Source organism: Enoplosus armatus, chromosome 9 (assembly GCF_043641665.1).
Source record: "Enoplosus armatus isolate fEnoArm2 chromosome 9, fEnoArm2.hap1, whole genome shotgun sequence".
Classification (NCBI taxonomy): domain Eukaryota; kingdom Metazoa; phylum Chordata; class Actinopteri; order Centrarchiformes; family Enoplosidae; genus Enoplosus; species Enoplosus armatus.
Window position 1 is genome coordinate 22,587,145 of NC_092188.1, and position 27,580 is coordinate 22,614,724.

At 42.1% G+C, this 27,580-nt stretch overlaps 1 protein-coding gene across 1 annotated transcript in view; it reads right to left on the reverse strand.

The window, feature by feature from the left end:
- The window catches only part of ncalda (neurocalcin delta a), a 56,012-nt gene extending 32,110 nt beyond the window's left edge, over positions 1 to 23,902 (reverse strand). The window contains exons 1-2 of the mRNA XM_070911243.1: positions 23,858 to 23,902; positions 21,299 to 21,429 (exon numbers count right to left, since the gene is read on the reverse strand). The gene's annotated coding sequence lies outside the window, so the exon portion shown is untranslated. The remainder of the gene's footprint in view (positions 1 to 21,298; positions 21,430 to 23,857) is intronic.
- Positions 23,903 to 27,580: the final 3,678 nt, after the last annotated feature.

The window sequence follows — 27,580 nt, forward strand, 5'->3', positions numbered from 1 at the left end:
AGTCTGTTTTTACTACAATTTATGACCTTTTTGAGGGGCAATGATGTATAGAAAGGCCTGTTTTTTATTTCCAAGGCCTTTCGCAGTTCATTTTCAGCTGATTAGATTCAGGTTTTTTCCATAGACATTCCATATATTTGCCATGATTTGGTTCTTAAGATAGAAGAGCTTATGTTCATCAGAACCAAATTCAAACACAACCTTAGTCATTAGAAACAGACCTTGCCTGTATGTTGTCACTCTGAAATGCCCACGAATCCTCACTTTCTTCAGGACTCCAGCGATTAGTTCTACACATGACCAATAAAAGAACTATATTAGTACAAAGCAGCATGGAGAACGAAAGAATAAGAAACTTAATAACTTTCATTACTTTAGGGAAGTGGGGAATACAGCAGCTCCAGTTTCAACTGCATTTTCATTTCATTTATATAATAACACTGTGAGACGAGCTGAAGAGGCACACCTCAACAAAAAGATACAATTTCAAGAACAACACTATGATTAACCAACGGCAGCCGTCACTGTCAGGGTTAATGATGCACATCAGCCCAAACTCTTTCAGGTAGCAGTGTTTGGCAGAAAGATGTCAGAAGCGTCTGTCTTCACACAATAACAGACTTCCACCTCAAGTAGACCTGAGGCTGCAAGGCTCTGCTGAGAGTAAATCATTCACGAGCAAATTAAAGCAACAGTTCGACATTTCAAGAAGATTCATACCACTCTCACGTTTGTACGCTAAATATGAAGCTACAGCCAGCAGCCGGCTAACTTAGCTTAACATAAAGACTGGAAAGGGGGGGGGGGGGGGACAGCTAGCCTGGCTCTGTCCAAAGGAAACTAAATCCACCTATCAGCACCTCTAAAGCTCACTAATTAACTAACACGTTAAATATAGGAGGAACCAGGCCACCTCAGTCCAGAGACTGGACAGTCACTGCTTGGACCCAAGAAAGGTGGTAATACCTTTGTCCCAATGGGCTGCTGGCGATAACAATTCCTTTAACAATGGTGGTTGAGGGTATTTATTCATTTTATTAACTGAAGCAGGTGAGTGTCTGGCGCATGCGCATTTACTTACTTTCTGTATTCCGAATAAAAACTTTTTTCTTTTTCTTTTTTTTTTTTTTACATATACACTCAAGTGTCACCATTCCTCCACTTCCAAAATGTGCTGTGCATTGTGTCCAATTTATCTGGGGCAGGGCTTGAGTATCAGACAAAGACTGAGCGTGGGCAGTGTGGGAAGGAAAACTATTTCAGGGCCAACCAACTCCTTATCCCATCCTCCACTCACCCAAGCTTTGGGCTGATTACATTCATCTGAATAGCATCTGCTGGCCCGTTGAATGGAGCTCAGTGGGGCCCAGATTAGGGTGGGGTAGTGTGGAAGGTGGGGCGAGGTCAGCCAAGTGAAAACCACCCCCCACTGGACTACTTTTGAGTAAGGGTATGCGTGGCTGAGTGAGAGGCACATGGATACAAGATGAAATATCACGTGGGGCAGAGAGATCGACAGAGTGCGGGGAAAAGTAATTTAATAAGGCTTGCAGCTTGGATAAATATGACTGTAAAGATCCTGCTGGGGAGTAAAGCAGAGACAAGAGTGAAAGCCATCAGGACGGAGAACAGCAAAGCATGAAAAGATCAGATCAAATAAGAAACTCAAATGAGAGTCTAGTCTGTCAGGTGGGCAAATTGGTTGCAGGATAAATTATTTAGACTAAAGCCATAGTCCTGGGATTAGTGGGCTGACTGGTGATGCCTTGAGGTGAAGACACGCGTCTTTCAGAATAAGCTTGGGCGAAGCATGCATTATGTTTAAAATTAAAAGGTGGGATGAGACGCTGGTCATCGTAATGAAGGGTTGGGGGATGATAAAGGGGAAGTATACGTTGGGATACAGGAGATAAGTGGATAAAAGCAGAAAATGTTTTGCATTTACAGGTAACGCTTGGTCACTGCACTGCTTGTTTGACATTTTCAGCCACCTGCGCACCTGGCCAATCGCTGTGCCCGCTGTGGAAAGTGGCCATGAAAAAACAACAAGATTTGGCACTGTGGACCACCTTATCTGACCTTTTGAAAGGGCCTTTTTACTTTAGACTCTCTGAACAGCACCTCTGCAACCAGCTCCTGTGTGTGTGTGTGTGTGTGTGTGTTTTAGGATGTAGGGTGGGTAACCGGCACTAGAGGGAATTCCTTCCTCCTGAAGAATCAGGAAGCAACAGCATGGGCGGAAGAGAAAACAACTTCTCCTTCCAAGGCAAACCCTTTAGAAGTTGTTCCTTTGGAAAAGGAAACACTCCCCACACTGGGTCACTGTTAGAAACTCACTCCTAAATAACTCCATTGTCTGCAGCAAGTTTCTATAATTGGCTGAGGGTAGGGAAAAAAACGTCAGGTATGAAACAATAGACTCATGCTCTGATTCCTGAAATTGCAAATTAACCCAAAACAAGCAATCCTGAGAGATGACGAATGTGTGTTGTAAGAGTTTTTTTTATTTTTATTTTTTAAGCTTTTTTTGAAAAGTTGTTATTGGGCAGTGAGACCTAAAACCTGAAAGCTGGACCTGTATCAGAAAGCTGTCATGTTAATCTCAGCAGCTGAGCTGGACGCATTAGATAACAACAGATAATACATTGGATAATCAGCTGTCAGGGAGGGAAGGCCCAGAGCTCTTAACAAGGTTTAAGTGTCTTATCCAACAAATCAATGAAAGCACGGAGGCATCCACACACCCACACACAATGTTTCCCCTATAATTTAAGATAACAGTGGATGGTACCAGTGTTTGATTATTCATCTCAATGAATAGTATAATTGGGATGAAATAGTTTTGAACTACTTTCACAACATTCAACTCAAAATGCTGAATCTCCGAACAATTGGGATACTATACCAGCACCCTCCTGCATAGTGAGCAATTGTGGTTAGAAGCTGTGATACAGGCACGATGTAAGTGGTTTGATCTTGATATAAACAGATTTATTTATTTATTTTTAACAATTTGTTCAAATGCACTTATGCACCCGTATCTTCTGTGTTCTTTAAGAGGGTTAGATGCATTTAAGTCCATGAACAGCAGGTTGTAAAGAGGAGCTTTGAGTGTCCCTGTGTTCCAGTGTCGGGAAAGGATGATGTGGCCCTTATCTGCCCAAATACTTTATAATCCTCCAGGTACTCAGAGGGAGAGTCTCAGACAACTGCTTCGCGAAAACTCACTGAAAGCTCACGTTATCTTAAAAACCTCTGTTATCGTTTCAAAGTTTCTGGTGAAATTCTGGTGTGGAGGTCAACAAGTGCCGATGTCGTGTCTGATGCTCCTTTAAGAGGGGCTGTTTGAGACATAGAGCAACGCAGGGCAGAATTACAGCACGTGGGGACTACAATGATGCTGAGAATGTGGTGTTGCGCAATTACAAGCGCTGTCTTGCTACGTAACTGCCAATTACAACACATACAGGAACCAGCGTAAACCTGGCTGGCAGACAGGGAAGTGAATTTATCTCCCACACACCATATGGTTATGAACATAACAATGCACTGTCCTGAGAGGAGAGAGAGGGAGAGAGAGGGGGGAGGGGGAAAGCCCCCCCCCCACCACCACCAGACATGTAAATGTGCAGCCATGCATAAACTCACATACTGTAGGAAACCTCGTCTGAAGAAGCTGCACTGCACAACACAGACTACACACACTAAGAGAGACTACTAGTGACGACACACGCTCCTTTATCCTTCAGCAGCTGCAGTCTGAGTCTCTTACAAACAGCAGCTGTTCTCATAGCTTTACATGTATATCAGTAGAGTAGGTTAATTCACAACTCACTGAAATGAGTGGACAAGACTGTTTAAAAACAAATCTCCTCTCCGTGTGTTATGTAACTGCAGTGCATGAGGTGGGCGAGCCGATGCACCTCGCTGAACAGGCTAATCCAATGTACCACACCGCTTGCCAAAACAAATGACGTCTTAGAGGTTCATGTTGTTGTGTAATGAAACAGATTAGGATACTGTAAATTCATACAAGATAAAAACAGACAATTACGACCATTTGTCAATTAAGTGCGCAATCATTTGTAATAGGAAGAAAAATCACTGAATATTCACATTTGTATGAGGTAATTAAACTGCAGCTCGGAAATAGCAGCAAATCTTTAAAGAGATGCGCTGAATTAACATTAGAGGAGGTATTAAAGTAATGACTGATGGGAAATGACACCATTTTCATTTAAGCTGGTGCTACTTTATTAATACCCTGTGTAAATTTAGTAAAAATTGAATTAAGACATTGTGCGCAACCAAAATTGTCCTAATTTAACTGTCTTGTGAATAATCTGAAACTGAACTGAACTGCATTTACGAGACAGATCAGTTAAGGATATATGATCTGTGATGGTACAGTGAGATAATGTAATGGCCACCCGAATGAGGAGAAGATGAAGAGGAAAAGCTGGACAACTCACCAAGAGAGAGGAGGTGAAGTATAGCCTACATGCTCCCAAACTCACATATCTTATCATTATATCACTTTTTCCACTTGTTTTTGTTCCTCCTGCCTACTACTTTTTTTGTTTTTGTTCATTCTGAAATGGCACGCTAATATTGTGAAACCTTGTGCAACTTGCTTTGGCAATACCGAACTTAATTACGGAGATAAAAATAAAAGAATAGATTTGAATTTAGAGAGAGAGACAGAGAAAGACTTACTGTAGATAGATTGCCCACTGTCCTCCTCCATCTCTCGCTTCATACTTGTTTTCCGTCACCCATGTTTGGCCTTCCTGGCTAGACAAGCTGCTATATTGAAGAAATAAGTCCAAGTTGTCAGAGCTCCGGGTAGTTGGAAAAGTTTTTCATGCTGAAAGTCACGACCGCAGTGTTTTGTATGAAGGATTTTCTAAGAAGTGATTAGCTGAGGCGTTCTGGCAGAAGAGAGTAGAGTTAAAAAGTAATTGATGCCAGTGAAAAAGGCAAAGATGAAAACTTATGTTAGCTTTAGAAATACAATTGTTTAATGGAAGGAATTAGACATCTACTCCGTTTTTGAACAGGTGCAGAAAATCAATTCATTTCAAACAATTAGGCCCATGACTCATTCCATCTGCCTTAATGCCATCACAACTCGCACAACAGAGGTACTGAACAGGGCTGCCGTGACAGGTTGCCGACCTTACATACAGGGATCCTTTTTAGTCTCGACAGTCATAAAGTGAAACACATTGAACAAATGAGTAAATACGGAGGACAACACCGTGGACAACAGGTTAACTGTGATCAGAGCAGCGTCACTTGGCAACCACCAAAAGAGTCTACAGTAGTGGCTCTGAGGCTAAAATTATGTACAGCGGTGCTCTAGGCTAAATGGTAAACCAGCATGCTAACATGCAGCAGTGTATCGTCTGTATCAAGTGTAATTTCGTAACATCAGTTTGAAGTTACAATTAAGCGTGAGGTCTCCTGTAGGTTTAATCTTTGGATTAAGGCAAAGAGGACAAAGGTTATTGCAATTCATCCTGAGGGGAACATGAATGTCTGCACCAATCCTACGGCTGTCGAGATATTTCACTCCAAACCACAAATGTCTATATCATAGTGGTGCTAGTGGAAAAGCCGGGGAGAAGCCATCCTCTAGGAACCATGGATGTCTGTTCACAATTTTGTGGCAATCCGCCCAGTAGATGTTGAGATACGTTTCAGCCTGGACCAAACTGGTGGACTGGCCGACCCACAGACCTACAGGACGACGGCGCCAGTTTACTGATTTATGCTGCAATTTCCACAGAGAGCTGGAGGTGAGTGAACTTCATAGGGTTGGAGGTGAACTTCAGGTGAGCTGTTCCCCTGATGAACTGGATTATAAAATAATTCTCACAACACACATCACTGCTTGCTCATTCCTGATTCAGGAATGCCGTGACGGACCATCACACTAGATACATAGTGCAATGATACTAGATCATTGCATTTCCCTTTTTGGCTAGTGTTGTTTACTGTTCGTCCACACACGATGCTGACGGTCCAAATTCCACTCCTTCAAATCAAACATGTTAAAAAGAATCTTAATGGCTTAAAACACAACAAGTGCTTTCTCCTCAAGAGTCTATAAGCAGCATTACGGCTATCTCATCTCTCTTGGTAGTCATAATAATTATATTACTGCATATGACTCAGCCTTTGATGTGCCTATATTTCCTCATAATCCAGAGCGGTGAGAAGAGCATTACTTACAGAATGTATTTTTTAATCCCATTTATAGCTGGGGGGGTGGGGGGGGTGGTGGGGGGGGGCTGTGAAGAAACAGGAAATTGGGAGTGAAAAAAGGTTTGTTATACAATCTGCAAAGTGTCTCAAGAGTTACTCAACAGCATTGCAACCCACTCCATCCTCGGTGATTCAGGATCTATAAACAGAAGCCAGAAGAAAAGATGGATGACCAGCCTGTCCCATGTATTGTTCTTCATGGCAGGCAGCAGGCTCAATGCAAAGAGAGGATTAACCGGAGCCCACTGTCTCAGTCTCTCTCTTATCAGAGAGCAGCAGGTTGGGAGTCGGGAGCAAGAAAAAGACACATCACCACCTCCCCTATGAGTCACGCTCTGGTTCTCTGCTCACTATTAGCCTACTGATACACACAGACAATGAATATGTATATACAGACCCAGCATACATGCGCGCGCACACACACACACACGCATCAATAATATTCATACAGAAATAGAGCCGTTGTCTCTGCATATTGATGACCGTCTACTGGCATGGAGGGGATGGACAGATGCAGCTCGCCTATCAAACGTCAGACACAACTAGATTCATGGAGTAAGCTCACAGCAGCGGCCAGGACACTTTTATTTTTATTGACCAAGCACTTCCTGTGAGTCACACAGTTTTTCCAACTTTGGACAAAAACTGTCACTTGTTACATTAATACAATAAGGCCATATTAAGTCACTGATTGTGTTTTTGGATATAAATCTTAACAAAATACAGAGCTGATAACACCTGCAGAGCGACAGGTGATCCAGCTGTCTCCTCATTACCTCTCTCCTCACAAAGACGCAAGTGAGGGAAACATGGATGCAATTAAGGGAATTAGGATGTACCCACTGCTTCATTTAAAGGGTCAAAAGCCAAAAAGGTTGGAAACCACAGGTATATACAATAAAGCAAACCCAAAAGTTTAACATTCATATCCAAACAACTTGTATAGCCAGTGAAAAAGCGATTAGAGTTGTATTTTATTAAATGAACCATGGAAGAATTATGTTGCAATACTATGTTAATAGAGACTGGCGAGGTGTAGGATGGGTTAAAGTAATCCAATAATAAATCTTTAATAACTATGCAGTAATCTTATGGTAGATACCAGTTTCCATTTGTTCAGATCTGCTTTAAACCCAGGTTTAACTAGACTTTGGCTGAAAATGCGTGTTGACCCCTCAGAACAATGGTAAACACGGATTTACCCCCAATCACAGCATCAGAGCAAAAAAAAAAAAAGGTAGTATAGTAACAGCCTACAATTGTGTTTTCTCTACCAACTCCACCAGAGAATCTCATTAAAACCTAAAATAACACCAGCCTCTTTTACTGCTGTGAACCCCCGTTAAGAGGGAAAGGCTGTCAGAGACGGTGAGGTAATCCCACCAAACATAACCTTCGTTAAGTCGAGCTTCGGGGAGAGACATGGAGGCTCTGCAAAACAAGCAGGCAGCAGGTAGGTGCTGCTCATAAGCATCCAAATGTTCTCAAATTAAAGAAATAAAAATGAATCATGGGATAATAAAGTATAAATAGTGTTGACAGACGGAACTGAAATTCTCTAAAAATATCCATTTGCCGGAAGCAGCAGCTCTACCATGCTGCTACCACGGTGGATTAATGTACATTAGGCAAAACACACAAAAAACAGAGAGACCAATATTTAGCTCTCAGAATCTCTCTTTCTCAGTCTCTCCCTATCACACACACACACACGCCTAACCTCTTACCCTCAGCCCTAATGAAGACAATTATTCCCCCCTAGTTCAACAAACTTACTCCAATAGTTTTTACTGTAAGTCCAAAAATGTGTTCCTGAAGGAAAACATGTCTACACATGTGAAGCTCAACTGACTTCTAATGCATACTTTGCACGGGCCAACACTAAGCCAACCTGTTGCCTGTTGGCTCTAGCTTTATTATTTAGCATTTAGAATGAGAGTGGTGTCGATCTTCTCATCTAACTCAAGAATGCAAATGTGATATCATTTCTAAATCGAAATTGAAATACACTTGATCAGTATGAACTTCAGGTTACTTCATCACAACTGAAACCTGAACGTTTCATCTGCCTTTCTCTGGCCATGATAATTGCTATCACTTGCTCATCATCAAGCAATCGATCATGCTAATAGCAACCTAGGAAAGTAGCCAACTAATTATCACCCTTGTTTCATGGTTTCAGAATTAAACTGAGTGAAGTTCCTCTATTTCAAGAAAGCTCTGAGAGAAGTGGGCAGCCACTGACCTGAAGTGTGACTGTTGCAGTCGGCCCTTCTTTTATGCAGTGGGCCTCTTAACTGGACAAGCTGCAGCTGTCCCTTAGTCTGAGAGCCCTGCAGGCCTGTGTGTGTGTGTGTGTGTGTGTGTGTGTGTGTGTGTGTGTGTGTGTGTGCGCGTGTGTGTGTATTCATGGTTGACAACTTAAGAGTGAGCATGTGCGTATCAAAGAGCAGAGGATGTTCAGGCCATTTATCTCTTTTAATGTTAGCAACACACACGGACACACGCACACACATATTTGTCCCTGATTTATGAGAGAGCGAGTGTGTATGTGCGATTGTGTGTATTGTGTAATGTGTGTTTGGAGGGATCTGGGGGCCTGGGAACTGTGTGGAAATCACATTGGGCTTCCTCTGGCTCATCTCAGAGTCATGGGAAACAACACTGACCAAAAACAACAGGGACCGTGCACACTGCTGCTTGACCACCCAACAGTATACTGTTTGGACGGGACATCATACACCAACTTCAGCCAGAGATAAAAGCAGAGAGGAGTATGTCCTTTACACTAATCTGTGGTGTTATGTTATTTTCTGCAGCTTACCTACTGGTGGGAAATATGATTCATAATGACAGCATCATTTCAACATTAACTACAATTATATCACATGACATCATTAAACAGCTTACTGTTAAAACATGACCTGAGCCAAACAATGTTTCTTGTGTTTTACTAAAACTAAATCTCATACTTTTGAATTAGAATTGATGAAGAATTTCAGATCTCACAGTTCTTAATATGGGGAATGTGTCACTTTAAGATTACATAGAGAAAATATAACAGCCATAATCTCAGCAGATCCACGTAGAGATCTGGGTTAAGTGGAGAAATAAGAAGCGTTAGTACCAATACAACACGTGAGCAGTGAGTCCCTCCCATTCGCCCCAATCAGCCAGGCAGTCATCAGTGTATCCTTTTCATGCATGAGTTTCAAGGCTGATAGATGAAATAGATGAGCTCTTTGTGGCTGTAATTAGGCACAGCAGCGCTTTGAGCCTAATGCTAATGTTGGGCATGCTAAGAACCTGATTTCTGCAACTATTCAAACCATCTGACAAGTAGTTCTGATGAAGCATAGCAGGTGCAGCAGTTACCTTGTTAACAGCATGTTAGCAGGCTAGCATTTGCTAACTAGCACTAAAAACAAAGTACAATGGAGGCTGATAGGAATGTCATTAAGTTTTTAGGTACTTGGCGCTATTGGACCAATTCATATTTTGACCTGAATGATGGCGCTAGATGAAAAGTCAGGGGATCATTCCTCCATGTGCAAGGTTGCAAGTAACTACTCACTAGATCTGAGAGGGAGAGACAGTTTGAAAACGTTCCAAAGCTCAAATCCAAATTTAGGCCAAAATAAATGCCTCTAAACTTGCAGTAAGTACAGGCCATCTGATTGCCATTTGCATGCTAAAAACATCCCTGTGCTATAAACATGCATTGCAAAACATCAATATATGTGATGTGATATATACTGACATGGTCAACTACTAAATTGCACAATTAAAATGACCACAACTGTGTAGACAAGTTAGGAAATTAAAAAAATATTGATGTCAATGTTGATCAAGAATGGAAAATATTCATAAACCGGAGTTAAAAGACTTCCTTGTCCAGTCAGAGGAAATACTATGATAATCAAAGCCTGTTTCATAAAAGGCACCAGGAACAAAAAAGAAATTTATAGCTAATGACATGACTACAATGTGCAATGAGCTGTGAATAGAGGCTGACAAATTGACAATTGTTCATCTATTCAAGAATGGAGGATTTCAGTTCATTATTGCGCTTTTTACCACAGAGCTGAGTCATTTTGTAATAATTACCCTTCAATTCTCTGTATTTCTTTTTAAAATACCAAGCTACACGACCTGCTCTTTGCAAGTGCGGAGTGTCTTCCTCAGCCGTGACAATACAAGCCGATGCCATTATAGCTTTGTCCTTTGGGTGCATGGAGAAGGGGAAAGTATGAGGAAAGCTGCCTTCCGTGTTGCAGTGGCTGAGGAGCAGACCAGCTCCTGAGGTTCCCGTCCTCTCACTTCCACGAGCGCTCACGAATAACACAACTCCTCTGGCAGAGCGTGGCGTGACAGCAACACCAACTCTGCAGGCAAACTGAAAACTCTGCGTGTGTGAGAGGGTGTTTGTGTGTGAGCAAGTTCAACCGCACCATTGTACAACGTTTTGCTTACTTGTAATAGAAAACAGACATACGGACACACACAAATTGTCTCTAACACACACACACACACACACACACACACACACACACACACACACACACACACACAGTTTTCAGTCAGCATAATTACAGAAGAATTCCAAGAATGATTTCTTAACGCAGACACTATGTGTGCTGTCACTCACTGTATAAAAATGATGGTGATATAATACCGTTAATATTTGTCAAACTGTTCCTTTATGGTTAAAAAAGCCATTCCTGCATTCAGGAGCAAAGTTGCAACTGTAACCGTTTTTTTCCCAAATGTGACACAGATATTTTTGTTTAAACACAATGCTAAGCACTAATAGTACTACCTTTGTGATCACTATCACTAACATAACTATAGTGATCTTGCCAAAGATGATCTCCATTAAACTTACTATGAGAAAGCAACGGGCTGCACCAGTATTGATTCATTGTAAGGAGGTGAATACTTATCCAATCAATTATTTTTGTTTTTTTTTAGCTCCATGCTAGCGGCATGGATCTAGGCATGGTGATGTCGGTCTGTCTGTCGGTCGACCTTGAGTCCAACTGACTCTGACCAGCAGGTCAAAGTTTTCAATTCCTGTGAATTATCTCAACATCTACGAGATGGATTGGGACAAAATTCATGACAGACATTCATGGTTCCCACGCACCATAAATCCTAGCACAATCAGCTGATTTAAGGTTCACACTTTTCATTTCAATCAATCAGATTATGCCCCGACTTCTGTTGCTCCACTCAGTGGTGGAAATGTGAGGAAAAGGTTACTTCAATGCATACCCTCTATTGGAAGGCTGAGAGAGGGATATTTTAAGTTGTTTATGTTTATTTTTGAATGATTATAATGGTGCAGCACTCTAGCTTCATTCTTTGGGAAGAACCCTGCGAAGGGGCCTCCGTAACAGCTCCAACTATAACTCCAAACACGAGGTGTTGCTGCTGTGGCTCTCCGAGAATAGTTACTCAGTGGGAAGGTTTTGCACTTTGGAAGATAAATAGATGCATATTTTACCAAGAGACAACAACACTTTCTGGAGTTGGGTAATTATGTTAGGGGGCTCGTCCATAAATATCTTACAATAATATCTTGCTATCTCTTATCTCTTACAAACATTTCTCTGTCTTTTCAGTGACAAAATGACAAAATATTTTTCTGTAAAAATTCAGCTTTTCTTCAGCACCTTGCAAAGCAAACACCAACGAGGGAGAGAAGAGGGAGGGAGATTGCTAACTGAGAAAAAAGCTAGGATTTGTACCATGGATGTAGTCAATCCATCAAAATACATTCCAACAACAACTCCCTCAAATCAAAGGGCATTATTTCCCCCTGGTTCTGTGAGAGCTGCTTTGGCTCAGGGCAACTTTTATAGTCCCATGAATGAAAACAGAGCCACTAGTGTTTATGCACCCTCATGCTCTCACTCACATGCGCAAACATACATGTGCAGACTCTACAGATTGTCCTGGACATTTCACACATCATTTGTGAAACTACACAAACACTATTGACCTAGAAGTTGGCCTGTCTGACAACCGTATATGGAATGCTGCTTCTGGCTCAGTAACAACACTACTGAACAACTTGGATGTTGCAGTGCAGGGGAAAAAGTGGGAAAGAGGAAAGAGCTACAACAAAACTAAAAATAGAACAACTTGTCTAAAAATCTGTGACCGAGTCCAGCTTTTGTTTTCTGGCAAGAGATGGTATTCAATGCAATTACATCACCTCTGAGCCATTTAAGCAGGCCAATAGCAATAGTATTAATAGAATAAAATAGATCTTTATTGACATTGTGTAACAATGAGAAACACACACTGTGCGTGTGTGTGTGGATGGGTCAGTGGGGTTATTGCTCACAGAAGTCAGTCTTTAATTTTAATTAATAAGAGGTTATTATTGTGATGAAAGTGATGGCAATGCCCATAATGGTAGAGAAATAACTGAAATATAACTATGTGAGAATATCCTGGCTGTTAGCATTTTAAAAATGATCTTCAAACCAGCGTAACAGTGTGGCCTTCTCATTTCTATTGCATTTAGTTTTTTTGTAAAGATGATGTCATTTTTTCAGATTCTAAAAATCTCTAAGGAAGTGGTCAGCTCCCCTGTGAAGCCACATGGTTTCAGTCTCAGGGCAGAAGAGAGAGAGAGAGAGAGGTAACGGAAATAAATGTACCGAGAGACAGAAAAGCAGAGGGGTTGGAGAGCTCAGGTTGTCTTTGAACAAAATGTGACAACAGGGAGACCTCAGCCTTTTGCAATGAAACCATGGCAACATGTTCAATGCATGCAGACGGTAGGTAAGAAAAAGCTGCTAGCTTCAAGTGTAAAAACTGGAACAATATTCAACTCGTTGAGAATGATCAAGGATCAAAAAACCCCACTGTGTGTGTATTTGTGTGTGTGTGTGTGTGTGTGTGTGTGTGTGCATTCAGGCAAAACATCAAACACCAGTGGCAGTGTCAAATGAGCAGGAAGACTGTGTAATTCAAGGGATTAACATTTCATTAGCATCAAGCTCCTGGGCTCTATTTCGGTTACATTCATGAGGAAAAAAAACATCCTTATAAATTACCAAACACCACTGATACTGCCAGCCGAACAAGGAAATTATGTTAAACATGTTTCAGCAATGACCACATTTCATTTTCGTGTCATTAAGTTATTTTCCTGGTCTCTCTCAGTGCTTCCTCTTGACATCGAAATCGGGCTATTCTTGTTGTGTGGAAAACCACTTGTGCCGCGCCAACATCAGCGGCTCTGATCACGGTGGCTTGCGTTGTGGTGCGGCGCAGGGATCCCAGCCGTATGGAAATTAGGCATACGAGTGGTGTACTTCATGAAAATTAATTGAGAAATCCTCACCACAAAGCAAATCACTCTACTGGAGCTACCAGCAGCTCTGACTCTGCATACACAGAGGACCGGATTCTATACTGCACACTATACACTGTTTCGGACAGATATTTCACACTATTGCGTGAGAGAGCCTGACGCACATATTCCATCTATAAAATCTCCTTAATGATCTGTTGTACTAAATGTGAGCAGCTTTGACAACAAGCGTTTTTCTTTTTAACATTTCTCTCTGACTTAGTGGTTACTATCATCCTTGAAGTAATCTACTTGCTCAAACAGGTGCACCACGCTGCAATAGCTGGCCATGTAACCCAAGCGGATGGTGGGGGCGCATTAAATTAATCTGGACTCCACTTTGCAAGAACAAAAGAGACGGTATGAGTCTTGTTTGTCACACAGGAATGACTAGCACGAAGGAATTTCACCAGGCTCATGTAACATCTCAGGACTGGATACATACTGAAAGGGTACAAGGTATTAAAAAAACAACCTAACGCACAGAGAGAAAGACGTAACAATGTATTGCTAATCTCCTCGGACACCAGCCCAGGCAGTGTGGGTGTCTGGACGAGACACGCTTGCTTGCTCATTCGCTCATCTGCTCAATAAAACTGGGCTGCGGCTCCATCGTGTTGTCTTCCTACCATATTTGCTGTGGTATACTCCCACGTGTAACCCCCTCCTCTTATTCACTCTTTCTCTCCCCTTCTTGCGGCAGACCGGCTGTCACGGTTTCCAGCCCACTCGTTACCGCTCCCCTCTCATATAGCTGTCGCTCCGAGAAGCTTTCATCCTACCTCTCCTCTACCGCACACTGGGTGGCAAACTGGAGCATTACATAAAGACAATGTGGGTCCCAGCTCGCATATGTGTGTTTGTGTGGACACCTGCATTACTTATAAGGGTTTGTGAATTGAATATGTCAATTAGGCTGATAAATGTGGCTTAAGATTTTGTGAAGGGAAAATGTTCTCATTAGAAATCATTACTCATTACTTATTATTGAGAAATTATCAGCACGCTTTGTATTTGGTATACATTTTTGTAATCTTGTGTCATGCAGTCTGCAAACACTTGAAAATAAGGTTCTCTCAAAAACTGGGTTATTTTATGGAGAGAAATGAATCTCAATAGTAGTTTCAAATGCCTGTTTCATGGTCCATCAATAATACTTTTTTTTGTCACTACGTTTGAGACTAATATCTCCTGAGAATTTACACTTAAGGGGTTAAAATAGCCAAATAGGCATTCTCTGTCTCCATAAAATCAGTCAACTGTATACCCAGGTCTTCACACTTGTCTGACAGTGACAGTCGTTCCAGCCACCACATCATTCTCACATAGTGGGAAAGCCCTGTGCTAATTCGGGGCATGCTCATGGACTCCTGGCCAGCCAGGGTGTGAAGCCAAAGCCTGTCAGTGGAGCTTAGCAACTCCTCTCAGCTCTCCCAGCACAACCGGCAGCTATTGATGCCACCACTTCTGACAATCTGTCTGGCCTTGGCGGTAGGGTGTCACTGTGTAACTGGTGAGGTAATGGAGTGTGTGGTTAAAGGGTGTTATAGTGCATACAATTTTTAGCACTTCAGATTAAAAATGCATACTTGCCGGTTGCCGACCAGCTGTCTGGCTGCCTGCCTGTCGACAGTACTGTATGTCTTTGTGTGGGGGTCACCTGTATGTTTATATTTGTAAATCACGCCTACATATAATGTGTGCATTCTGTTTCTTCTCCGCTGTGTATCAGTCTCTCAGTCCACAGTATGTACGGCATGGAGACCAAATAGGCTTCAGAGTGAAATTCAGCAGCTGTTGTAGAAGATTAAACACACATCTGATGTTAGCAACAGCAACAAGTGAAAACAACCACTGCTGTTGTTTACTTTATTCTTCCAATGGCATTTATAACGGAGAAAAACATGAGAGTCAATTTCATAGAGGCAGATTGTTTCATGTCTAGTAAATTGGAAGTCTCATAACTATCTGGACAGGGAGCAGGAGCTGGGCTCATGGGCTATTACAGACCCAGCGTGGACACGAACAACAGTAAACATGCATAATGAAAATCCTTCAGTCAATTTTTGGCTAACTATTCATGTTTTAACCCACGCTGTGCCGTGCCGCATATAGGTTTGAAGCTACATACGAAGTGGGCCGAATGACACACACTGTGAAATGCCTCAGCTGCTGCCCATTACGGCAGTTCATAAATGGATGCACCACGGTATGTTGCCCACTGGGGCAGATGTTTGAGCACCTGGGTGATGTTGACAGGGGTGTCTACTAAAAAAGCTCCAGCCCAGTGGGCCTGTTTGCATTTTGGAATGGGGTACTTTGCCTGGGAGAATATGCATAGAGCATCTTTAGGATACTGGGCCACTGCGAGCACTGCTTCCACGCACATTGCAAATGGTGCTAGCATCCTGTTTCACAAACGATTGTTGCTTACAAGTTGCAGATACATTTGATAATCCTACTTTCCTCTCGCAAGCTTATGCATTGGTTGCAGCTACGGCGTTTTCTTCCGATGAGTTAAACGTGTCAAAATGAATGTGAGAGAAAATGATCTCAAGTCGCAGCTTGCATGTTGCAAATCTGGTGAAACTGGCCCCAGATGTGACTTCTTCGTAAGCGTTTTAGAACCAAATTCTAAAGCTGAGTTCTACAAAGCCAAATACAAAACTGTGTCTTCATTTGTGTTCCAAGGCCTTGATATGGCTTGAACTATAACTTCAACAGTTGCCTATTTACAGGAGTCGTGTCTGTGTTTGTTTGTGTCCAATATTTACTCTCCTTTTAGCTCTGTTTTGCTCTCCACAAACTCCTCAGAAACATATCTGGCTCTTCAGCTGCTAAATTCTCCGTGGGTTCAACCCCACAAGCGATCCCTTTCACATACAAGTAGTCATGTGATCCACTGTTAAAACAAAAACATTGATTACAGCCACGTGAAGGCAATGTCAAATCTGTGTGTGACAAAATAATCTCAACTCAAGGGTCCCCTTGCTCACCTTTTTTGAGCTTTAAACTGCACCTCACTCGTCTTCCTCAGTGACTGGAGCTATCCCATGGCATGTGGTTGAAAGTGGACCTTTGATTTGAGATATTTTGTCACAGATACTGTTCAAAGTAAAGAAAGAACTTCCATGCTCAAATATCATGTCTATATTGAGTGAAACATTTACTGTCCAGATGTTTTACACCGCAAACCAAGTAGAAACACTCATTTTATCATTCCCATTCCCGTGGGATTCAGCATGACGTGGTATTTTTTGGAAAAATCTTAAATAAAGCTCTGTGGGACAGAACGATTCTTGACAATGTGTTTGTGATGATAGGCTGAGACACTGAAGAGCTTTTCGTGTTCACAGCGGTGCTCTGATTCATATACACTGACTGTGAGCAGTCAAATGCAGTACAGACTCCAGTGAAATCCTGTTCTGATTGTGTATGAGGGATGAGAAATTTGGCTCTATTTAGCAGCAGGCCCTGAAGCCCTTCACCAGATTGTTAGACACTGGCAGTTGGTCTCTGTCTTTCTATCTGACCTTAATTGAGGGAAGTCATGCCAGACAGATATACAGACACACACACACTCAGAGTTGAGTTATAACAGCCAGCTGGTGAGTACAGCTGACATTTGAATGAGAGGCTGCAGAGGGATGTGGTTTTCTAGGCATACCAACAGAAGGGTGCGGTAAGGGACGCAGCACTGATCAAGAGCAAATCCTCAAAATAAATACGATCAAATGTAAGAAGATGCTAGTGTAAATCTCTACAGCTCTACGAAGATACACCATGTGGACCCAAACTCACAAAAGAGCCCTGATTCTACAGACCACCTAATGTAGAGCTATAAGGAAGCTTAACTTAACTGTCCAGACAATTCAATTAGCAGTTATTTGTGACTGTTACTGCCAACGAGATACAACTGTGAACTGTTGCACTCGATGACTGGCTTTAATTTCTCCCTGTGGTCCCCATTAATAAAATAGTTATAAAAAGTTGTATCCTTTGTTTAAGAGAGCAATTCTGCTTTATTAAAACATGGCAGAGAGAGGTGAAACGGGTAGAAAGGCTGACGTGACAAAGACTGTGTATTTCACTCTTGACCACAATAATGCAAATACATAGCGGAAGCCACCAGAGCCTGTGCATTTCAAAGCAAATCAATGAGTGCGAGTCTATCATCACATTTAATGTCGTTTAAAAAGGTTGTTATGATGTAACACATCAGACAGGCTGGCACTGCATAGTTCAGATGACTCACAGGTCAGGGAACGGCTTCTGACCAATCACAGGGCCAGCTGTCAGCGCTCAGTCGTCTATGGACTCACTCTGACACACATGAGAGGTAATCCCTCTATACACTGCTGCATAACATGAAACATGTTAAATGATATTACAACAACCATAACAAGGCGGACAGACACAGCCGCAGAGAGTCTTATGATCTATGGGCCAACCAAACAATTTCCACAACCTGGAAAAAGATGTACGCTGTTTTTACGTCCATATGCTTCATAAAAAAAAAAAAGAAAAAAAAAAGAAGGGACACAGGTGTAAATTAACAAAAAATTACTGAAGTTTTGTGTGTAAACGTGAACTTAGTTCAAGACGTCCAAATCTGTTTTGTAAAACTTTGACACTGTATGTGTGTGGCTCTGTGAGTAACTGTGCACAGTCAGAGAAAAGTCCCTGAGTGATGGCACTCTGGTGGTTTGACATGGGGGCGACTTGCTTCAGACCTAAAACAACTAGTCATATCTTCAAATTTAGGAAAGCAAGTTTCGAAACACTAAAGACCACTCCCACACACTCTCTGAAAGGGACTTTTTTTTACTTTAATTCAGCGCACTTAACATTTTCTATACTTTTAGTTCAATTTGGACTATTTTGACAACCACAGAAAAGCCTGGCTTTAATGTAGTGGCAGTAATGTCACCCATTTTTTCTAGGACATTTTAAAATTTCAATTTGGGTTTACTGCTCACAGCCATGTCTGTGAGTTACTGCAGCCGGAAATCTAAATTGGAAGAATAGGCGGAAGCGAGCTGGGTGACAATTTAAATATAAAATATGAAACTGATTGGCATCAAGTCATAAGTGACGCACACAACAACACAAACACTGTACCCACAAATGATCCGCCCATGAATGGATGGAATGAGGGGCTGCAGCGTGCCAGGCCTTCTCCTGAAGGCACTGGACAGTACATCATGTTCTGTTGTTCAAGCTGTCACCACCGTGTCTGTGGGAAGCGTGGGGCTGACAGTTGATGATCCTGTTTGATCTCAGCCACTAAGCCACTCGAGTAGAGCGGAGCAGAGGCAGGAGGGAACAACTGCAGAGCTCTGTACACTGAGGGTGGGTGGGATGCTGGGATATTTGTCGGAACACTGGCGCTTAAAGGATATTTCATGAATGAAGTGCCTTGACATTTAGAATTTCAGTTGGTTATTTTTCTTCTTCACAGGACATCATGGAAATATGGTTTCAGCATTTGTCTTGAAGTTTCCCTAATATGGAGCATCCTGCTGGCTCTGTGGTCTAGAGGCACATACCATGTGACTGTGACGTCCTGGGTTCAGATCTGGCTTGTGTTACGTGTTGCCCCCCCCTCAAGTTCTTAAAACCTCTCCAGTCTCAACATTTAAAATTAACTTGCCAATAAAGGCAGACATGCCAAATAAAAAAATAAACAAAATCTGTCCTTAATTTGATTTGTTCAACATTCTTATTATGAGCAAGGGGCCTCAGCTAGCTGCGGCATAGCTGTGTCCTTGGATTCAGTGAGGAATGCCAACAATTCCAACAATCCATCCTGGGAAAACTGAAGGACAAATGTAGAAACTGTTTCCCACACTGTGTCCGTGTTTGATGCGGAAAAAATAGCTGAAGAAAACCAAATGAACAACCTAAAGTGATACCATGCTGTCAGCCCTAGCTGAATTCCTACACCATTACAGGGAACATGTCGACTGCTGTCATCCTGCTCACTACTGCCACTACGGCCTCTGGGTGAGCGCTGCTGCAGAACCAGGCTGTCCTGATTCTGATACTTTTCAGTCTTTTAAAAGAAGGGAGGAAGTTAAAAGATGGTTAGCGGTGTGAGAGGAGTCTTAGTCTAATGGTCTAGACTTCAGCAAGGGACGGCAGCTCCTGGCCTATGATTTCTGATGCAGTGCGTACCTTTTTGTCCAGACATTTCCTGTCTGGTACTGAGGCGTTTTCCACACAGTTATTCCAAAGATGAGGATGCTCTCAATCCAGGGCTGGGTTGCGGTGGTGACAGGCTAAGCAAAGTAGCCTGACACCTCTCTCCTTAATTAATTTCTGCAGCTCCTGCTCTGGGATCCCGAGGCATCTCCAGGTCAGAGGGGAGGGGGCATCCTAATGAAAAACCCTATCTCTAAGCTAAGACATCTAATTTCAGTTAGGCGTTACTACCCAAAGCTGCAAATTGATCCTAGGCAAGGGCCCTGACCAAGAGTGATTCAAGAACCCTTATGGATCGACCAATAGCAGACAGAGTAAACTCGCCTGGAATAGAGAAACTGGGACGTGTCATGAAGGGCAACACGATGACGTAACACTTGTTACAGTGAGACTTATTGCATTGCGTAAAGATATTTACATAATTGAGAGCAAATACAGCGCTTTGTAAAGTAATGGGAGATAACAATGTAATACGTAATACTACGTAATACTACTACTGCAATGTTATGCAATATTTGATTTACAACATACTCTCCGGTCATATCATCAGTGTTTACACTTAGTGTATTCAGATACAGTGGGACCTAGGGATGGGGATTCGATAGCATTTTGTTGAATTCAAATCCGCGAATTTGGAATCTGGATCCTTTCGAATCTTATTAGGTTTACCTTTCAACATTCTGAGAACCTTCAAGTAACTAAAGGCTAAAACAACTACAACTCAAATATGTTTAATGACCTTTTGCTGGCTGAGGTGGCAGAAACACTACCAAGAGTCTACTCACAGCATAACATATGGCATGTTAATTAAATGTACCTGACACATTCAATGACCAGCTGTAGCATACAGTGCCTCACAAGCTATTAACTCCAAATACTGAAGGTCCTGATTCAGAACTATGAATGCGGATGAGATTAAAATGTTAATCTGATATGAATCAGTGAGAAGATGGCCACCTATATGTTTTCCATTGCTTTTTGCTATACAAAAAGAGTGAGGAGAGACTGGGAACCTGATCCAAAATGGCACAACTATTGGGACTCATCCCTAACACACATAGAATGAATATTTTCACGCTGCCCAGTTTGCCTCAGTACATCCATTCCTATACTGCAAACTCTAGTGGAACTGGTCCTTAGATGACAGGTAAAACTCGTTTTATCGTAGTGCTACATGGTATGGCAGCCAGAAAAGCTGTAAGTCTCCAGTATATTATCATCATCATCATCATCATCATCATCTCCTCCTCTCCTTGGCAAGAAAACAGGTTCCAACCCACAGTGTTAACCAGAGCAAATGCAGAGAATCTCTAATGTATGTAGCTGTTTAGTAATACCAAGTTTGATGTCGACGCACACAAACTTCTGCACTTATTTACAGTATCTCATAACTACAGACAGGCTTTAAAACATGTACGCAACAACTACTTCAATTGCTGTAGTTCTGTCACTCACCAGGTACAACGTGTGGACGCCTGCAGCCCAGGTGAGTGGTTTCAGACTGCTGGGTCACTCCTTCTTCTTCCTTCTGGGTTTACAGTATCCTTCCTGATCCACCAATTGCCTTTTCTGAAAGCTGACAGCCCCTGAGGAAAGACGAAAACAGACTTTTTAACTTCGGTTTCACCGCGAGGTTAGACCACCCACTTGATCTGCAATAAACGCTATGGCAGAGGTACCTTCAGCCTGTAGTGGAGGAACAGGATAATCCATGTGTAATGGGGGTTTTAACCCATAACATAGCCGACCAAATGTGAAACAGTGATATTACATGAATTAAGTCTAAGTACACTCTTCTACTCTTATTAGTGTGCACACTTCCCGGGCCTGACCTGAAGCCAGTACTTTCCCAGTAAACATGAGTCAGACATGAGCCACCAAGGCAAAGGCATTCGCCTCCCACAGTTGTTTGTCAATGAAACACATTCTGACCAAATCTACCATTAAGCCCTGGCGGCAGAAGTGAGACGCTTACCATGCTCAGCCTGTCGATGCCGACTGCAGCTGTCAGGAATACCACACTGCCTGACAATGTGCGACCTGCCCCAGATGTCGGCTCATCTGGCGCACATGTTATGGTGAGAAATCTACTGTGCACGCGCAGAGGGGGGGCTGCTACCACTGCTTTCTTGCTATTGATCTCCCCCAACCAACACCTCCTCAACACTGCTACCAGATGTTTTACACTTCTTTAGCGACATACAAAACATGTAATCATACTGACAGAGACTTTTAGAGATGAAAAATTGGCTCTGACTGCTGAGGGAAATTGATGAGCATAACCTAACAATGTTAAAGCACACTACCAATCAGCCCTTGTGGATAGTGGCATAGTCTGTATTTTAAGTAAACACGTCTTATAAAAATACAGAGGAGAGATACAGTAATAATACCACTAGCCCCAGCAGTATTCTGACTGTAACTTCCACCTACTAGGGATGTACCTTACACGCATTTCAGTAGTATTTGATATAAATAAAGTGATAATAAAATTATTAATTAAATTAATCTATCTACATCGTCATTTTTCAAGTAAAATAGCCAAATATTTGCTGGTTCCAGCATCTCAAATGGGAAGATTTGAGAAACCAATCAGCAGATGAATTGCTAATAAAAGTCATTGTTAGATGCCAAAATGAAATGAAAAATACTGTACTTGATGTATATAGTTTATCCCACATTGTCACATCCTCGTATAGCCCTTATGCGTGACACCAGGTGTCTAATATAGGCCAGTCAATACTGGACTTCTGAGGCAGATGCTGATATTGATATTTGGGAGTTTAAAAGAAAAAAAAATCCAATCAAGATGCATCAGCAACCACAAGATAACAAGAAACAACCTTGATATGGATCCCTTACACGCATTTCTTTAAAGAATTTTGACCAAGCTATTTAATATGCAGGACATTTTACAGTTGCTCTCTGGTGGACAAACTATGCAATGGTGCAACATGTTTCTAAATGACCTCAATTTCTTGTTCTTCATCCGCAGACATACACAGACAGACTTGCAAGAAGCTAATATCGGCCAGTCTACCTCTAGTGTCTGACACTACTTAATGTGACATGCACAATACATTTCAACCACGGTTGATGTCACAGCATAACATCTGATAAATTCGTGTGAAACCGCGGGTAAACCGAGGTTAAGTGTGTTTATTCTATGCTTTGTGATAGCAAGTCAAACAAAACTATGCAATGCAGAGAGTGACAGAATCTCTACAGGTATACACCCACACACACACACATACACTTCGCTCATATGGTTAATTATTATTTGCTTGCTTCAAGTTGTGACATTTTTTCACTACACCACAGTTATCTCCCTAATAAAGAGTTGTAAATATGCAACAACGAAGTCCTACGTCTTTCCAGACACGGCTCTGTGTGGTCCTACGTTCCTGTGCTTCTACTTGATGATATGAAAACATATGGGTTGGTTTTTTTTTTTGTAAAAAGGAAAGAAGAAACTAGTTTGTGTGCAGGAGGAGGCTCAGTTGTCCGCCTACAGCACAACCTGCGTTTGTAAACACACGACCTATGAGAGCACAACACATGTTGACAAACGCATTACCGCAGTGGGACAAAACATTAAACGCAACAGTAACGTGTGTGGCATCCCAACGGAGCCAGAGAAAGAAGTTGGTTTCTGCTCCACCAAGCTCAATTAGCATGGCAAGCTAAAATGCTACGGTTATTGGATGAGCCAAAGCAAAGCTAACGTTAACGTTACACACGGTATACTTGTATGTTGACCCAACCGGCTGCACACAAAGTAGCTAGCTAAACGTTTTATAAACGCTAGTATATGTGGAAGTAACTGTTATGAGACTTATGAGAGACATTTATAACCAGGTTAAGAAGATGCAGTACGTTTTTTGCCAGAGTTTACCACAACGTCACATAGCTAACTTAGGTTATATATTGAGTCTAAATGAGGACTTTTAAGAGGAAACAAGCCAAGAGGAGCTACAAATGCCGTAAATAGCTAACCTGAAGCAGGAGACCTACCACTTATGTTGGAAATGTCACCAGAAGTGGCTTCTTCATCTGCCGGTAACTCGGTAAACTGCAGGGCAACACACAGGAACACATGCATCCCCAACAAGTGTCAGTGTGTAGAGAGTTACATCAAAGATTGTCTATAAAGAAGATGTGCTGCATGAGAGGAAAACTGGCTCCTCTTCCGGTCTGCCAAATCGTGTCTTAAATAACACATGCGCCTTCGTACAAAGCGTACGCTTCACCGTTAGAGATTCTAATTAAACATGACACGAGCGGTAGTAGTTTTTCCACAAAGAAATCAACATTTTTATTCTCAACTCTGGAAACAATACGTGAAACGCATATCTGCGTACATTTGTGGTATCCAGAAAAAGAGCAGAGTGAGAGCTCAATCTTATTCCTCTTCACGAGCCACCTCGAGCTGAATTACATTATGATTTTATAGACTTTGGCGCCATCTAGTGGACAACCAGAGAAGGTAGGGCATCTTCTCAAAACTAACATAATCCAAATTTAATTTACAGCGCAATTCCCGAGGCTAAAAGCGGATTGTACCAATTTAACATCAAATTATTTCACTTTTGGTTAGTGTAGTAGGGTACTGGTCTACTACTATTATAGAAAAAAGCTTTGTGAAGCTCTGTCTGAATTGCTGTTGCATTACCCACACCTAATGCAAAATTATGTGATATGGTTTGGGGAAAATTCTCAGAACTCACAAGGAAATGTTAAAAATGCCAAACTGAAATATGCCAAACAAAAATGCATACTCAAAGATGGACAGTGCTAACGCTGACTGAAAGCACATACCTTCAAAAATAACTATTTTGTACTGTATCGTCAGGTGTTTCTGGGTTTTTTTTAGCATTGAACATATGGAGAGCACTCCAAAGCATGGATGGATTACTGAACGGGCCTGCCGGGCACAGGATCAGGGGCCCAAGGAGGTCAGGGGGCCCCCTTGGCCAGAGCCTTTATTTGAAGAAGTGACCGTTAACATAAAAGTCAGTTGTTGGAGAGTCCCAGAGCTCAGTTACAGATTATCCTTATCCTTATCAGTGTCTTTTAATATTGAGTGTCTGCTAACCAAATTCAATCCAATATTTGTTTGTATTATCTATCATTTCATTTCTTATTACAGCTGCACAGCATACTGAGGCGACAGTAACATTTCATTAAAATATAATAAAATTAAAGTGAGCTCTGCCTTGTGGAAATCCAACCTGCGTCTCAGGCTTAACTTGATGGTTTCCTAGAATAGCACACTATATTTTGTGATGTGTACTATATTGACATGATCACTTCTGGGAAAGAGTGTGCCTGTGATTTTCACTCAACAGAGGGAGGGCATGGTGTGTGTGTGTGTGTGTGTGTGTGTGTGAGACCAGCAGGTGGTGGTCAAGTGCCGCGCTGTGCCTTGCAGGATATTCCCATTTTCCACATCTCACCTCATCTCATACAACCTGACATACCAATAATACCATTCATTCATTCAGTCGTTTATTTTATTGTATTGCATTCATCCTATTCAACTCTTCGAAAACACTGTCTTATTTACATTCCTCTCTTTATAGTCAGTTAGAATTACTGTGATGGTTTCCCAAGTCCAGTTTAGCCACACATGGCCATACATGTCCACACATTTTTGCATAACAAACATCAAGAAAACAAAACAGTTTAAAGTATCATTGTGTACGTGTGTGTGTGTGTGTGTGTGTGTGTGTGTGTGTGTGTGTGTGGAAGAGAGGCATTTATCACCTCAGACATCTCTGATGCGTCGCTGGTCTCTACTTTGGTAAAGCAGGTCACCCCATATGACCCCTGCCTCTGTTTAGATCAAAATAACGACACTTATTCATCAAAAGCACCAACCACACTGTGCCGGATCGTGTATGGGTTTGTCACCATTTTGACACAGTGAGATCCCCCCACCCCCCCACCCCCACCCCGCCCCATTCCTGCATCAGTCAGATCTGTCCATAAATCTGCTCTCACTTTAATGAGTAGAGAGGTAATCAACAAGAAGTGATGCCAGGCGTGGCAGTAAATTCTACAGATATACTAATTGGGGTTTTGAAGGGTCAGAGGACTGTGGCTGTAACATAAAGCACTCTGTCACATGGTTTGTTCCATTAAAGCCCTGACTGAACACAAACAATAGATTTTATGATTAAAAAATAAATACATAAAAAAAAATCCGATTATATGATTAAAGGCCGCTGGGATTTAAATCAACACAAAAACCTGGATGTGCTATGGTTCTTATTGGGACTGAGCTCTTTCTCATCCTTCTTATAGAAAGCATAACAACTAGTTCTCACGAAACACGGAGCTGTGCTGCTTCATGTTGGCCTTAATTGAAACGTCGCTTTCTGGAGGAAAATCTCGGCAGGATGTGGGTGTGGTAGAAGAAAAGTGAAGATTTCATCCTTCATTGTGCTGAGCCACAATAAATCCTCCTTTTTTGTTTTTTTTCTTCCGCCGAATCTTAATTACTGCTAATCGCAATTAACTGGCCAATAGCATAGATAGAATTAATGGACAATTGAGGGCCAAAATGGCCATTCTTTACCGCAACAAAGCCCCGCAGAATGAAGGCAGAGGATTCTATAATAAGCAAAGCCTGGTGATCAGAGGGAGAGCGTCGAAATGGCCCAAAAACAAAAGAGTGTGTCCAGAGGGGAGGATTACATTTATCAGGACTGCAGAGCCGCCGCGCAGACAGAGACGGCATCAGAGCGGGATAACACACAGAAAGCAGGCGGAGTGACGGGGGGGGGGGGTGGGGGGGCAATCTCAATAATAAAAGGAGTAAATGTGTAAAATAGGACCAAAAAAAAAAAAAAAATTTAAAAAAGAAAGAAAGAGAGAAAGTTCTTCATTATTTCGGTTGTATTTTGGAACATGAAATTGTTAATTATGTCAACAATGATTCCCGTAAAACAAAAACAAAAAACTCATCTCCAGAAAAGATTTGCTCGGGCCTTTTACGCCGTGCAGCACTTTTAAATGAATTAATTAGGCGATCACAGTAATTACTGTTTATATTGTTGTTAATGAGCCCAAAGGCAAGCGAGCTGCACTCATCCAAATTACACTCAGGAGGCACGGAGCCAAGAAAAGGGCCAAACCCCCCCCTCCCCGAGTCCTCCCGGTCGAGGCAACCTCACACTCTAACCCCCCCCGCTGACCGCACATCTTTCCCCATTTACACGTGTCATTATTTGCTTGAAGATTTTGAACCTTGGCTTAAATGCTGAAAGCCCAACACAGCTGACTGACGCCAGATCAGCTCCGCACTTTAATACGCATATAAAGCACAGGGGGGGCTCAGATCACAACCACCGTGTCATTTTACCATTCCCCCCCCCCCCCCCCCCCCGTTTCACTTTTCATTTTGTCAGGCATCTATCTCAGCTTTCTGTTTTTTTTGAATGTTTTTTTCTCTCCCCCCCCCCCCCCCCCCCCCCCGTCAAATCGCTGTGACATTTAGCGGCTGCATCTCGGCCATGTTGCGTGTCATCTGAGGCAGACAATGGCTGAGCGCTGAGAATGGAAAGGTCTTATTGTAAATATGATAATTCCATCAGGTGCTGTAATCAGGTTTGTCAGTGAGTGACACGCACACGTCTGTCCTCCGGTTTGTTATGAGTGGAAATGTCACAGCAGTGGAGTCAACAGGACGGTGCCATTAGAGTGTGTGGCTTGCAAGGAGGTCGGTGACCTTTT